Source organism: Asparagus officinalis, chromosome 3, assembly GCF_001876935.1.
Source record: "Asparagus officinalis chromosome 3, Aspof.V1, whole genome shotgun sequence".
Lineage (NCBI taxonomy): Eukaryota > Viridiplantae > Streptophyta > Magnoliopsida > Asparagales > Asparagaceae > Asparagus > Asparagus officinalis.
This window is the reverse complement of record NC_033796.1, coordinates 97,112,020-97,125,480: the sequence shown is the minus strand read 5'-3', so window position 1 is coordinate 97,125,480 and position 13,461 is coordinate 97,112,020. Positions and strand designations below refer to the sequence as shown.

The 13,461-nt window shown below is 41.1% G+C and overlaps 1 pseudogene; it reads left to right on the top strand.

The window, feature by feature from the left end:
* Positions 4,425-10,429, top strand: LOC109835463 (annotated as a pseudogene).

Genomic DNA, 13,461 nt, shown 5'->3' with positions numbered 1-13,461 from the left:
AAACCATAATAAGGATAAAGGAAACCTTGACATGCATCTCGTCATCAAATTTGAATCAACATATTTTCTTGCAATTAGAATATTTAATCAGAGTAATCATCAATTTTAACTAAAAACGTGGGGGTACGTCTCCTTCTTTCCTACATGATTATTTTCTATGGAAGGCCCTATATGATTTGAACTTCCAAATACTTTGACTATTGGCCTTCGGGCATCGCACACCCAAGTCATTAATTTCAAACCAAAAAAGTAAATCATACGATGAATCTCTCACGCAAGCAAGCAAACTCATGCATCAACAAATCTCATGTTTTTTTCCGCATATTGTGGGATCTAGGATACTTATAACTGACCACTTCTAATTTTTATACCAGTTCTAATGGACTAACGCCTTCAAATTTTATCTTAGACTCATTTCTATTAGTCATATATCATAAAAGTTTATCCTGCAAATTATCGCCAATTCTAGTTTTAAAACCTAGAGTTTAATAGGGTCAAGTTGCCTCATCCCTTGAGAAGTACTGGATCATTCGACACAGCAGCCATGCGTACATAACTGCAGATCACCAGCAAAGCTGCCAGGCAACATACACAGAGTCCAATGATATTAAACCACCTCTATCCTTGAAAAGTATTTAACCAGTAGCCGACGTCCTAATTTTTCCATGAAGCAGCCAGACAAGTAGACAACCCACACACAAGTCACCATCTCACACCAAGAAAAGACAAACTCATACACTCAAATGAAAAGACAAACTTAACACACTCAAATCAAAATCCAACCGTACATATGAACAATTCCATTCTACTAAAATAGAACACACTTATATTGACCAGTTCTAGTTTTGATAACCGCAGTTAACTAACTAAAAAAATAAAATTGCTTCAGGTTCATTTTTCAATCCTTACTAAGTAGTCCCCATGGAAAAAAAAGCCTAACGATAATTATCAATTTTGAATCGACTTATTTTCGTGCAATTAGAATACTATATCAGCGTAATCATCAAATTTAACTTAAAACATGGTGGCACGTCTCCTGTTTTCCTATATGATTTTTAACTTCCAAATACTTGCCAGCCCATCACAATGTAGCTTGACTATTGGCCTTCAGGCATCGTACACCCAAGTCATCAATCTCTAACCAAAAAAGTAATTCATACTGTTGATGTTAATAATCAAACATATAATAATATGGGGGTGAGGTTAATTAGGGGATCACTCACTTCTCCGAATATCTGGTTTTAAGTTGAGTAGATTCAGTCTGCACAAGTAGCAACTCGTGAGAGGACGGAGACTAGTTCCCCCGTGATTCCTCCGACAATCAAGTCCGTTGGTGGATTTGAATGGGAAAGTGAAGAATTGCGTGAATTCTAAAGTGTAGTGCAGTATAATTTGTCGATATTGCTTGGAAAAATAGCTTGAAAAAATCCCCCCTTTAGAAAATTAGAATAGTACCTCTATTTATAGTGGTGGAAAAAGCGTATAATGGTAATCTTGACCGAGCACAGGATGACGACAAACGAGTATGGCTTGGTGGCTACGTCAACACCTATTTTACAGGTGTTGGCCGACGAGTGGAGGAGACGTCACCTCAACATTTAATGTGAAGTTATCGGCGGCATGGCGGTGCTGACGTGGTTCGATGAGTCATGAAAACTATCGGGGCTAGAGGGATGATGGCGCCTGCCAAGCATTAAATGTAACATCGACGCGTAGTCAGCGGGGGAGGCTCGAGGTTGAAGTCGTACTTTGGTTTGGTTGAGAAGTAACACCTTTTGAGTCGACCCTACGAGGCATCGAATAACTGGTCAAGTGGGCTCGTAGCGAGTCGTCTTCGATAAGAGAACCAACAAATACTGTCCTTTAAGTCGAGCTAAGGAGATATCAACTCGGCGAGTCGGCTAAGTCGGGATTCTTGGTGGTCTTGACCGTCAATTTGACATGAGCGGTGCATGCAAGGGGACACCTATCCGTTGCTAGCAAAGGGTCATAATTTGGCGACTGAAAACACCATAACAGTTAGCCCCTTTCGCTTGAAGTCTGCTTGGGCCGGGTCTGAGTGAAATGAGAGTAGTTTTGGACAGACATTGGTGTGCATTAAATGAGGGAATTGAAAAGTCTTTTCAGATTTTATGTGGCTAACGTCACCACACATTCCTTATTTTTGTTTTGTTTGCTTGTAACTTTGTTCTGATTAAAAGAACAAGTGTTGATTGTTGTGAGTCGATCGTGTTGTGACGATCCGAGTGTTGAGGGGTCAGGACGACTGGCTCGTTTTACGCCTTTTATTAGCGAGATGTCGGGCTCCTTTTGTCGGGGAAGACATGCAAGTTAAAGTGCCTAGGTCTTAATGAACAATTCTAGGTCTTTTCAGCAAAATGACAATTCTAAGGTTGGGTGCCTAGGTCTTAATGATGATGCCTAGGCTTTTTGACAAAATGACGACCCAGAGGTTAGATGTCTAGGTCTTAATGAAGACGCTTAGATCTTTTCAAAAAATGACAACCCGGATGTTGGGGGCCTAGCTCTTAATAAGGATGCCTAGATCTTTGCGGCAAAATGACAACCCAGAGGTTGGGCTCCATGCCTTGGGTTTACTCAAGATGACACCAAGATCTTAGGGTACGTGCCTTGGACTTAATGAGGGCGCCAATATCTTTTCGCCCTGCTATGGTGGTGGAGTTGTAAATGCGGGAGCCGACCGAATGGCAGGTGTGCATTGGGTTTATCCTAAAAAGACACCAAAGGATTAGGATTCCTACATAGATTTGGTACCATAAGAGTGCGACACAAGAGTCAGTTTCAAAAGGACTTCATTTATAATGAATGAAACTTTGTACATGATTATTGAAAATATCTTTTAAGAAGGGTGTTGCAGGATTCTTCCATCTGGGGCTCTTAGCCGATCTTTAGAAGACAGGGGGGCTGGGGAAGTAGCTTGTTGCGGCTGTGGGAGCTGGCTGAGGAGGTCGCTGGTGAAGATAGTGAGTTGATATTTGAGGGATTGAGAGATCTATTCAGTTGTTTCTTCAAACTGAGATTGAGTAACGTAGCTCTGGTGTAGTCCTTCAGGGTAAGAATAATCATCCCTATACTCAGAATTAGACATACTTGCTCAAAAAAGAAAGAAGGCTCCATGGTGGGTGCCAAACTGTTGATGATAATAATCAAACATATAATAATATGGGAGTGAGGTTTATTCGGGGGCGCTCACTTCTCCGAATATCTGGTCTTGAGTTGAAAAGCTTCAGCCTGCACAAGTAGCAACTAGTGAGAGGACGGGGACTAGTTCCCATGTGGTTCATCCGACGATCAAGTCAGTTGGTGGACTTGAGTGGAAAAATGAAGAACTATGTGAAGTGTAGTGCAGTATAATTTGCCGATATAGCTTGGAAACCCCCCTAGAAAATTAGAATAGTACATCTATTTATAATGGTGTAAAAAGCGTATAATGGTAATCTCGGCCGAGCACAGGATGACGGCAAACAAGTATAGCCTGATGGCTATATCAACACCTATTTTATAGGTGTCGGTCGATGAGTAGAGAAGAGAGGTCACCTCAGCATTTAATGTGAAGTGATCGGGGACGTAGCGGTGCCGACGTGGTTCGATAAGTCATGAAGAGTATCGGGGCGAGAGGCATGATGGTGCTAGCCAAGCATTAAATGTGACGTCGACGCGTTATTAGCGAGGAAGGCTCGAGGTTGAAGTCGTCCTTTGGCTTGGCCGAGAAGTAATGTCTTTCGAGTCGACCCCACGAGGCGTCAAATAACTGGTCAAGTAGCCTCGTACCGAGTCATCTTCTACATGAGAACAGATAAGTACCACCCTTCAAGTCGATCTAAGGAGATGTCGACTTGGTGAGTCAGCTAAGTCGGGATTCTTAGTGGTCCTGACCGTCAATTTGACTTGAGCGGTGCATGCAAGGGGACACTTGTCCATTGCTAGCAAATGGCTGTACTTTGGCGACTGAAAACACCATAACACATACGATGAATCTCTCACGCAAGGAAGCAAACTCACACACTAACAAATCTCATGTTTTTTCTACATATTGCGGGATCTAGGATACTTATAAGTAACTGCTTCTAATTTTCATACCAGTTCTAATTGACTAACGCCTTAAAATTTTATCCAGTTCTATTAGACCGATATCATAAAAGTTTACGCTGCTAATTATGGTCGATTCTAGATTTAAAATCTAGAGCTTAATAGGTTTAAGTTGCCTCTCCTGAGAAGTACTGGGCCATTCAACACAGCAGCCATGCGTACATAACCGCTGATCACCAGCAAAGCAGCCAAGCTACATACACAAGCCACCATCTAAATACACTCAATAACATTCCACATGAATAATTCCATTCTATAAATAGAACCTTCTTCTTCTCTCAAACACAAAACAGAATCAAATTGAAGAGTTTTCGATGGAGAGAGTGAGTCTTCTTGTGGTTGTCGCGCTTGGCCTCGCTTCTTCAACGTGTGCTCAGCAGGCTTCGAATGCTCACGCGACATACAACTACTACTATATCCTTCACGTGAGTCTTCTTGTAGTTGTCGTGCTTGGCCTCGCTTCTTCAACGTGTGCTCAGCAGGCTTCGAATGTTCACGCGACATACAACTACTACTATCCTTCACAAAACAACTCAACTGGAACCTTAACGTAGTTTCTGCATATTGTGCAACTTCGGATGCGAATAAGCCGCTGTGGTGGGGGAAGAAGTACGGGTGGACTGCGTTCTACGGGCCCGCCGGGCCCCATGGCCAGGCTTTATGTGGGAAGTGCCTACGGGTAAGAGATCGATGGACATTGTTCTGTATTACTTCTTTCTAACATACACCGGTAGAAAAGGTCTCAACATAGACGAGGTTTGTTTTTCTATCTTTGTTGTCACAGTACGGATAGAAATTTCCGCCAGCGTTGTTGAACACTGCAGAGGGTACCTCCACCAACACAGACAGAATTGTACGGTACACTTCAGTTTGGCCCCATGCAATGCTTACCAAAGTTTCTGTTAGTACGTAGTTTAAGATCCAAATAAACACATGGCTGGATAACATAATATGTAAATATAAGACATATATAAGTCGGCAAGATTGAATATAATGGTATTTTTTAAATTCATTGTTGCAGTTATATCGAAAAGAAGATCTGAAAAGAAGTTCTAAGCTCATGTTGTGCGCATAATTTTGTCATGGAAATGCAAGAGGAAAGATCACACAAGCATAATTAGATTTTTGTCATCTGGAGGAAAAAGATGTTGACTCTTAAGTTTACGAACCTAGAACTCTCCCAAATGAAGACAAAGAACTTACTTTTATTTTTTTATTTTTTTCTTGATGAGATAAGGATTACAATAGCCCTTTATATAGGCTTCAAAAACAAAACGTATAGGTATACAAATAGTCACAAATTAAACTCCTCTTTTAATATCGTAAAAATAAAATATCATAAAGGAGTGAGTAACTCTTATTCTTCCATAAACTATGTCTCTTCCCCTTCTAAACTTATGACCATTGTACTTCTAAAACTCATGCTATTAACCTCATTTATTCTAACATTTTAATTTAATATTCCAACACGCCCCTTCAAATCAAAATGTCTTTATGTCAAGCATGTCTCTTAGCCTCATGAAAGTTTCACCTGAGCTTGGTGAATATGTCTGCTACTTGTTCAGTGGTGTGATAATGCTTCAGTTCAACGGTTTTCAGCTTTACATGGTCTCTGATAAAATAAAACCGTGTATCTATGTGTTTTCTCCTCCCATGATGTGCTGAGTTCTTTGCAAGCTGGATGGCTGATTTGTTATCCACAAAAATTACGGTCGAGTATTCTTGTGGATGATCCAATTCCTTTAATATGTTTCACAACCAAATTACTTCACATACTGTAGATGCAGCCGCCACATACTCTGCTTCACATGAAGATAAGGCCACAACTCCTTGCTTCTTTGAGGTCCATGAAAATGTAGTTGACCCAAGATAGAAGACATAGCCTGTGGTTCTTTTCTTCTCCTCTTGGTCACCTCCCCAGTCACTATCTGAGTAACCAACTAGTTGTGCATTTTAATCATATGCATAGAAGAGATCCAGGTTGAGTGTGTCTTTGATATACATTAGTATCCTCTTTACAGCTAGCCAGTGAGCCTCCTTCGGTGTCTCCATGTAGCGACTCACAAGTCCGACTCCATAAGTAATATCGGGCCTTCTGATCATCAAGTATCTCAGGCTGCCAACTAGACTTTTGAAAAGAATTGAATCCACAAAACGTCCTTCTCCTTCTCTTGAGAGCTTCATTCTAAGGGCTACTGGGGTGTTCACAGGGTTGCATTCATTCATCTTGAACTTCTCTAAGATCTCTTTCATGTACTTATTCTGGGATATAAAAATCCCCTCTTATTGCTGCTTTACTTCAATGCCAAGAAAATAGGACATCAATCCATTGTCCGTCATCTCAAATTCATTGAACATTGCCGTCTTGAATTCAGCAAGCATCTCGGTACTGCTTCCTTGTGTACAATAAATCATCAACATAAAGACAAATTATTAGAAATTCGCCTTTATGGTTCCTCTTCATGTAGATGGCATGTTCATAGGGACATTTAATAAAGCCATTTTGATGAACATAGCCATCAATTTGGGCGTTCCACGCCCGTGGTGCCTGCTTTAAGCCATACAAGGCTTTCTTCAAATGGTACACTTTGTCTTCTTGCCCTTTCATAAGAAAGCCTTCTGGTTGTTGCATGTACACCTCTTCCTCAATAACGCCATTAAGGAATGCTGACTTGACATCCAAATGATATATATTCCACCTGTGATGAGGTGCAAGTAAAATTAATAGTCTCACCATATCCAGTCGAGCAACCGGAGCAAAGACTTCTTCATAGTCGATGCCGTACTTTTGTTTGTAACCTTTCGCTACAAGCCTCGCCTTGTACCGATCAACTTTACCATTTGTTGTGCGCTTGATCTTGTACACCCACTTGACCCCTATTGCCTTGTGATTTTGTGGAAGTGTTGTCAACTCCCAAGTGTCATTCTTTTGGATGGCGTGGATCTCCTCCTCCATTGTTGTTCACCAACAATCTTTTTTTACGACTTCTTAGAAGGTGAGAGGTTCACGACCAACATATAAGCAGAAGAGATTTAACTCTTCGTCTTCTTCTATCTGCTCATAGATCTCCCTGAGGCTTCTCATTTTGATGGGACCTCGTTGCACAGTAGATCTGCTGCTACTACCTTCCCCAGAAGATGGAGAACCTATTGCATGAGAGGGTGTAGAATGTGGAGGAGATGGTGGCGTAGCTAGTGTTGGTACCTCATGTAGAGACTCATCAGGTTCATCCACCATGGGTTGATCTTTGGTAGTCTCTTCATTGCTCCAGTTCCATGCTTCTTCTTCATTGAAGACAACGTCTCTACTAACAACTAGTTTCTTGCTTAGTGGATTGAGAGCTTGTATGCCTTTGACTCCTCCCTATATCCGAAGAAAATACATTTTTCACCATGATTATCAAACTTCTTCCTTTTGACTTCAGGTATTTGAGCATATGCAACACACCCAAAAATTCATAGGTGTGCCACACTAGGCGTGTAACCGCTCCATACCTCTTGAGGTGTCATGTTCTTCACTATCTTTGTGGGACATCGGTTGAGTAAATAAGTTGAGCACACTACGGCTTCTGTCCAGAACTGCTTTGGCAATCCCTTTTCTTTGAGCATGGTTCTTGTCATGTTGAGGATGGCCCGGTTCTTTCTTTCTGCAATGCTATTTTACTATAGTGTGTAGGCAGTAGTAAACTATCTCTTTATATCTTGCTCCCTGTAATATTATTAAAATAAATTTGAGGTGTACTCACCACCTCGGTCAGATCGAAGAATTTTTAGCTTGTGGTCGCTCTCCGCTTCAACTAAAGCTTTAAAATTCTTGAATGTAGTAAAGATAGAAGATTTTTCTTTAAGAGTGTACACCCACAACTTTCTACTTAAGTCATCAATGAAGGTTATAAAATATCTATTACCTCCCAAAGAGACGGGATCGATCGGTTCGCAGATGTCGGTGTGAACAAGTTGCAATTGTGCCTTTGCTCTCCATAATTTTCCACTGGGAAAAGGAAGTCGTGGATGCTTGCTAATTGCACAACCTTCACAAATATGATTTGGTGGATCGATTATTGGTAGACCTCGTACCATGCTAGCTGTAGACAGTAACTTCAGGCCGCTAAACTTTAGATGGCCGAAGCGAAGATGCCACCTTCATGACTCATTCTCCATGAGTCCTTGAAAACACTTGTCGACTTTCTTGTTTAAATGCAAGGAAAACATGCGGTTCCTTGTCATCTTAACACAAACTATGAGGCCTCCATTTGTATTTTTCAACCAAAGATGATTGTTCTCCATATGTACTTTGTATCCCTTTCCGAGTAATTGACCGATGCTAAGAATATTACTTTTCATGTTAGGAATATAGTAAACATCGGAAATATACTTGGGCTTACCATCGGAAATATTGCCTTCAACCGTGAGTTTTGAATAATCTCTGAGGCTCACGCTTCCATGAACTCCTTCTGTGAGTTCCATGAAAAGTTCTTTCTTCCCGCACATGTGGTTGCTAGCACCTGAGTCAAGGTACCAAGCATCATTCTCAACACTTGAATCATCATTAGCAAGAAGAAGCATAGAGTTGTTACCCACATCATTTGTTGCTTCGGCAAGATTGGTTTGGTCGTTAGTTTTGTGCCAATAATCTGAAGCATAGTGCACAAACTTGTGATAGTTATAGTACTGAATATTCTTGTTGTTTCCATGCCTAGGTGTGGATCTTCCATGATTGCTTCATCCTCGTCCTCTAAAGCTTTGGGTCACTACTTGATTTTGAGTGGTTTTGCTGTTGGGGACCACGTCCCCTGCCTCTACCACGACCATGACCACGACCTTTACCTTGTGAGCCTTGATTACTTAGAGTCAATGTTAACTTTAGTACTTGTTCCAAAACTATGGAACTAACCTTCTTTTGCATTCGTTGTTCATGAACTTAGAGAGATCCTAAGAGCTCCTCTATTGATATCTCCTCCAAATTCTTTGACTCCTCAATTGCCGCCACCACGTGCTCGAATTTTGATTTGAGAGATCGGTGCAACTTTTCCATCACTTGAATGTCCTCCATCTCCTCTCCATTTCTCCTCATTTTATTCACAATTAGAATTAAACGTGAATAATAATCAGAGATTTTTTTCTTCATCTTTCATTTGAGCGACTTCAAGATCGTCCCTCAAAGTTTGGAGGCGAATTCGCTTCACCCGGTCGACACCTTTGTAGATGGTAGTAAGGATTTCCCATGCCTCCTTGCTCGTTGTTTCTTTGACAACTCTCTCAAAGGTAGGCTCGTCCAACCCTTGATAGAGTAGAAAACGAGTCTTGCTATTCTTCTTTCTTTACTCTCTGAGAGCCTTCTTCTCTTTGGCGGTGTAGGTAGCTTCTACTTCTGGTGTAGGTTCCGTGAACCCATCAACGATCAGCTCCCACAACTCTTGAGAACCAAATAAGGCTCTCATTTGGATTGACCAACTCTCATAGTTATCTTTCGATAATTTGGGCACTTGAGGATTTACAAGATTATTTATGGTAGACATGAGAAGAAGAGAGAATGGGAAAATTGGATCAAGTGGCTCTGATACCACTGTTGACTCTTAAGTTTACGAACTTAGAACTCTCCCAAATAAAGACAAAGAACTTACTTTTATTTCTTTAATTTTTTCTTGATGAAATAAGGATTACAATAGCCCTTTATATAGGCTTCAAAAACAAAACGTAAAGGCATACCAATAGTTACAAATTAAACTCCTCTTTTAATATCATAAAGATAAAATATCATAAAGGAGTGAGTAACTCTTATTCTTCCATAACCTATGTCTCTTCCCCTTCTAAACTTATGACCATTGCACTTTTAAAACTCATGCTATTAACCTTATTTATTCTAACATTTTAATTTGATATTCCAACAAAAGAAACTGTAACAATAATGTAATTTGAACTTAGCGCGACTCACTCTTTTGACGTTTTCCCCTCTCTTTTTGACTAAGATTACATGATGTCAGATACTCGAACATAATCAAGAAAATTACAAACACTGTGCCTTATTAAACAAGATTGACAAACTTCGAATTGTAACTACAAATTGATGACTTTTTGGAGATAATTCTAGTCTGATTTAATGTGTCGCAATGCTATGCAGGTGACCAACCAAGCAACGAGAGCACAAACCACTGTTAGGATCATAGACCAGTGCTCTAATGGAGGATTGAACTTGGATCAAGGCGTATTCTCTCAATTGGACACAAACGGTCAAGGGTATAACCAAGGTTACCTGACTGTTAGTGACCAGTTTGTGTTGGGCGCAGAGTCACGCTCTCACGCCGCGGAAGTGATATAACCCAAAAGAAAGCCCTGGCTTTTATTTTAACAAAAGCTCAAGCCAACCTCTATATTCCCGTTTCACAAAGAAAACAAGAATAGAAAGTGAAATGTCTTAACAAAGTGAAATATACGCTGTTCCTCTTATTAGTTGTAGAACTGACTTGTCGAGGGAACCTACAAGCAATAGCCAACACCTAGAAAATAGTAAAAACATGAGATTTACGTGGTTTGGCAAATTTTCCTACGTCCACAGGAGGGGTGAGGGGAGATTCTACTATGAGGAGAACATTGACAACTTGTACAACCTACAAGCTCGTCACAAAGAAAGAAGCTTTGATTTTTACCCAAAAGAAATTGACCTCTTTCTTGTAAAATCTCTCTAAAGCTCTCACCTTTCTCCTCAAGATCTCAGATCTAAAAACTCTTTAGCCGCCGCCAAAAAACCTTCTATTTTTCCTCTGCAGCCAAAAACAAAGCCCTTGTATTTTTCTCTTTCTCTGTGTTTTCCCCTACTGCAGCTAAAAAAAAGAACTCTGCAATTTTTCCCACGCACAAAAAATCTAGCCGACATGTTCATATTTATAGTTGAGAACATGTCGGTGGGCCTTCTCTTTGTGGGCATGCTTAGGTTTGTTCACAATTCTCCACCTCGTACATTATTTGATAAACCTCAAATTTTAGACGAACACCAGAAGAACACCGCGAACGTCACTAGAGAGATCTGAAACACAAAACTAGGCCAAGCCAGGCCAAGCCAGGCCAAACCAGTTGTGCCACTTTATCGTGGCTGCCTACGTACCCTCCATCAGGATCAAGCTAACCGTAGTTTAGGATTTTTTTTTTCTCCATATAGTCTCCAACTTACCCCATCATCGCTCTGAACTATGGTTAGCTTGATCCCGGTGGAGGGTACAAATCCTAAACTACGGTTAGCTTGATCCCGGTGGAGGGTACGTAGGCAGCCGCGGTATTCTCATTCATATGCTTAAACTTGTTACCTATGACCACCTTGGTTAACATGTCCGCAGGATTCTCATTCGTATGCACCTTCATGAGAGAAATATCGCCTTCCTCTATGACATCCTGCAAGAAATGATATCTGACATCGATATGCTTAGTACGAGCATGATGAACTTGATTCTTCGCCAAGTGAATCACACTCTGACTGTCGCACCATAAGTTCACGTTCTCCTGCTCAATCCCCAAATCGTCTAGAAGATCCCACAACCACAATGCTTCCTTCACTCCCTCCGCCATGGCCATGTACTCGGCTTCTATAGTATAAAGTGCCACTGTAGCCTGCAACATCAATCGCCAACTAACTGGAGCTCCATGTATCCTGAATACATAACCAGTAGTAGACTGACATCTATCTAGATCGCCCTCATAATCCGAATCCACAAAGCCGTCAATCTGACACGTATCTCCACCAAATCATAGACATGTATCTACAGTACCCTTCAAGTAACTCAGGCCCCACTTTATTGTTTCCCAGTGCACCTTTCCCGGATTCGTCATGAATCTACTAACTACACTGACCGCCTGTAAAATATATGTACGTGTACACACCATGGCGTATATCAAACTGCTAACTGCACTAGCATAAGGAACACGCTCCATATTTGCCTTCTCTTTCACTGTAGTGGAAGATTGTTTTCCTGAAAGCCTGAAGTGTGGAGCCAATAGAGTCTCCACCGACTTTGCACTTTGCATTCTGAACCTCGCGATCACCCACTCTATGTAGCCCTTCTGGCTCAGGAACAATCGTTGATTCGTCTGCTCTCTTCTAATCTCCATTTCCAGTATTTTCCTTACAGCGCCCATGTTCTTCATCTCGAACTCTTTACCAAGTTGAGATTTCAGCCTATCTATCTTCACATTGCTCTTCGAAGCAATAAACATGTCATCCACATATAAAAGAAGATAGATATAATCACCTCCACGAAGCTTCCGAATATAAACACAATAATCATAATCACTTCAGGAAAACCCAAGCTTCAGCATGAAAGAGTCAAATCGCTTGTATCACTGCTGAGGAGATTGTTTCAGTCAATAGAGTGACTTCCTCAAGCGACACACATGATTCTCCTTGTCCTCAACCTTATAGCCCTCAGGTTGATGCATGTAGATCTCTTCATCTAAGTCTTCGTACAAGAAGACTGTCTTTATATCGAGTTGTTCCAGCTCAAGATCACTATGAGCAACAATACTCAATAGCACCCGAATAGAAGTGTGTTTTATCACCGGAGAAAATATCTCATTATAATCCACACCATCCCTTTATGCAAACCCTTTAGCCACTAGTTTTGCCTTGTACCTTGTACCACCGAGCTCTAAAGGATCTTCCTTTCCCTTATTCATCCACTTACAACCAATGTCTTTTTTTCCTATGGGCAATGCGACCACCTCCCATGTTTGGTTCTTTTGAAGAGATTCTATCTCCTCCTCCATCGCAGCTTACCAACTCTCATTATCTCTATTCCGAATGGCTTCCTTGAAGGAGACCGGCTCATCATCCTCTATCGAGAGTGCGTATTCTACCAAATTAACATGTCCATAGTGCTTCAGGGGTTGATCTGCCCCCATCTTCAGTACCTGCTTGTATGCTCGCCTTGGCCTAGTGGAAGCTAAACTATCCTCGAGCTGTTGTTGTTGTAGTGCTTATGTATTCTCCTGAACTTTCTCCTGCTCAAGCTCATCATCTACCTGATTTTCCACTTGAACATGACTAGAATCCGATTGGTCTTTAGGTTCTATTTTAATAACCTGAGATTTTTAAGTCTCAACAGTCCTAACACCATCATCCTTGGGCGTCCTAGCAATCATAGATTTCTTATCAAAGATAACATCCCTGCTGATCAAGAACTTCGAATCTTCTGTACACCAAAGGTGATAGCCTTTTACACCCTTTGCATACCCCAAGAAAATTGCCTTCCTGACCCTCGCGTCAAGCTTTTCCTTGTTGACGTGATAGTAGCTGGTACACCCGAAAATCTAAAGCCTCTTATAATCTGCATGCTCCCCTGACCATACCCTATTGGGTGTATC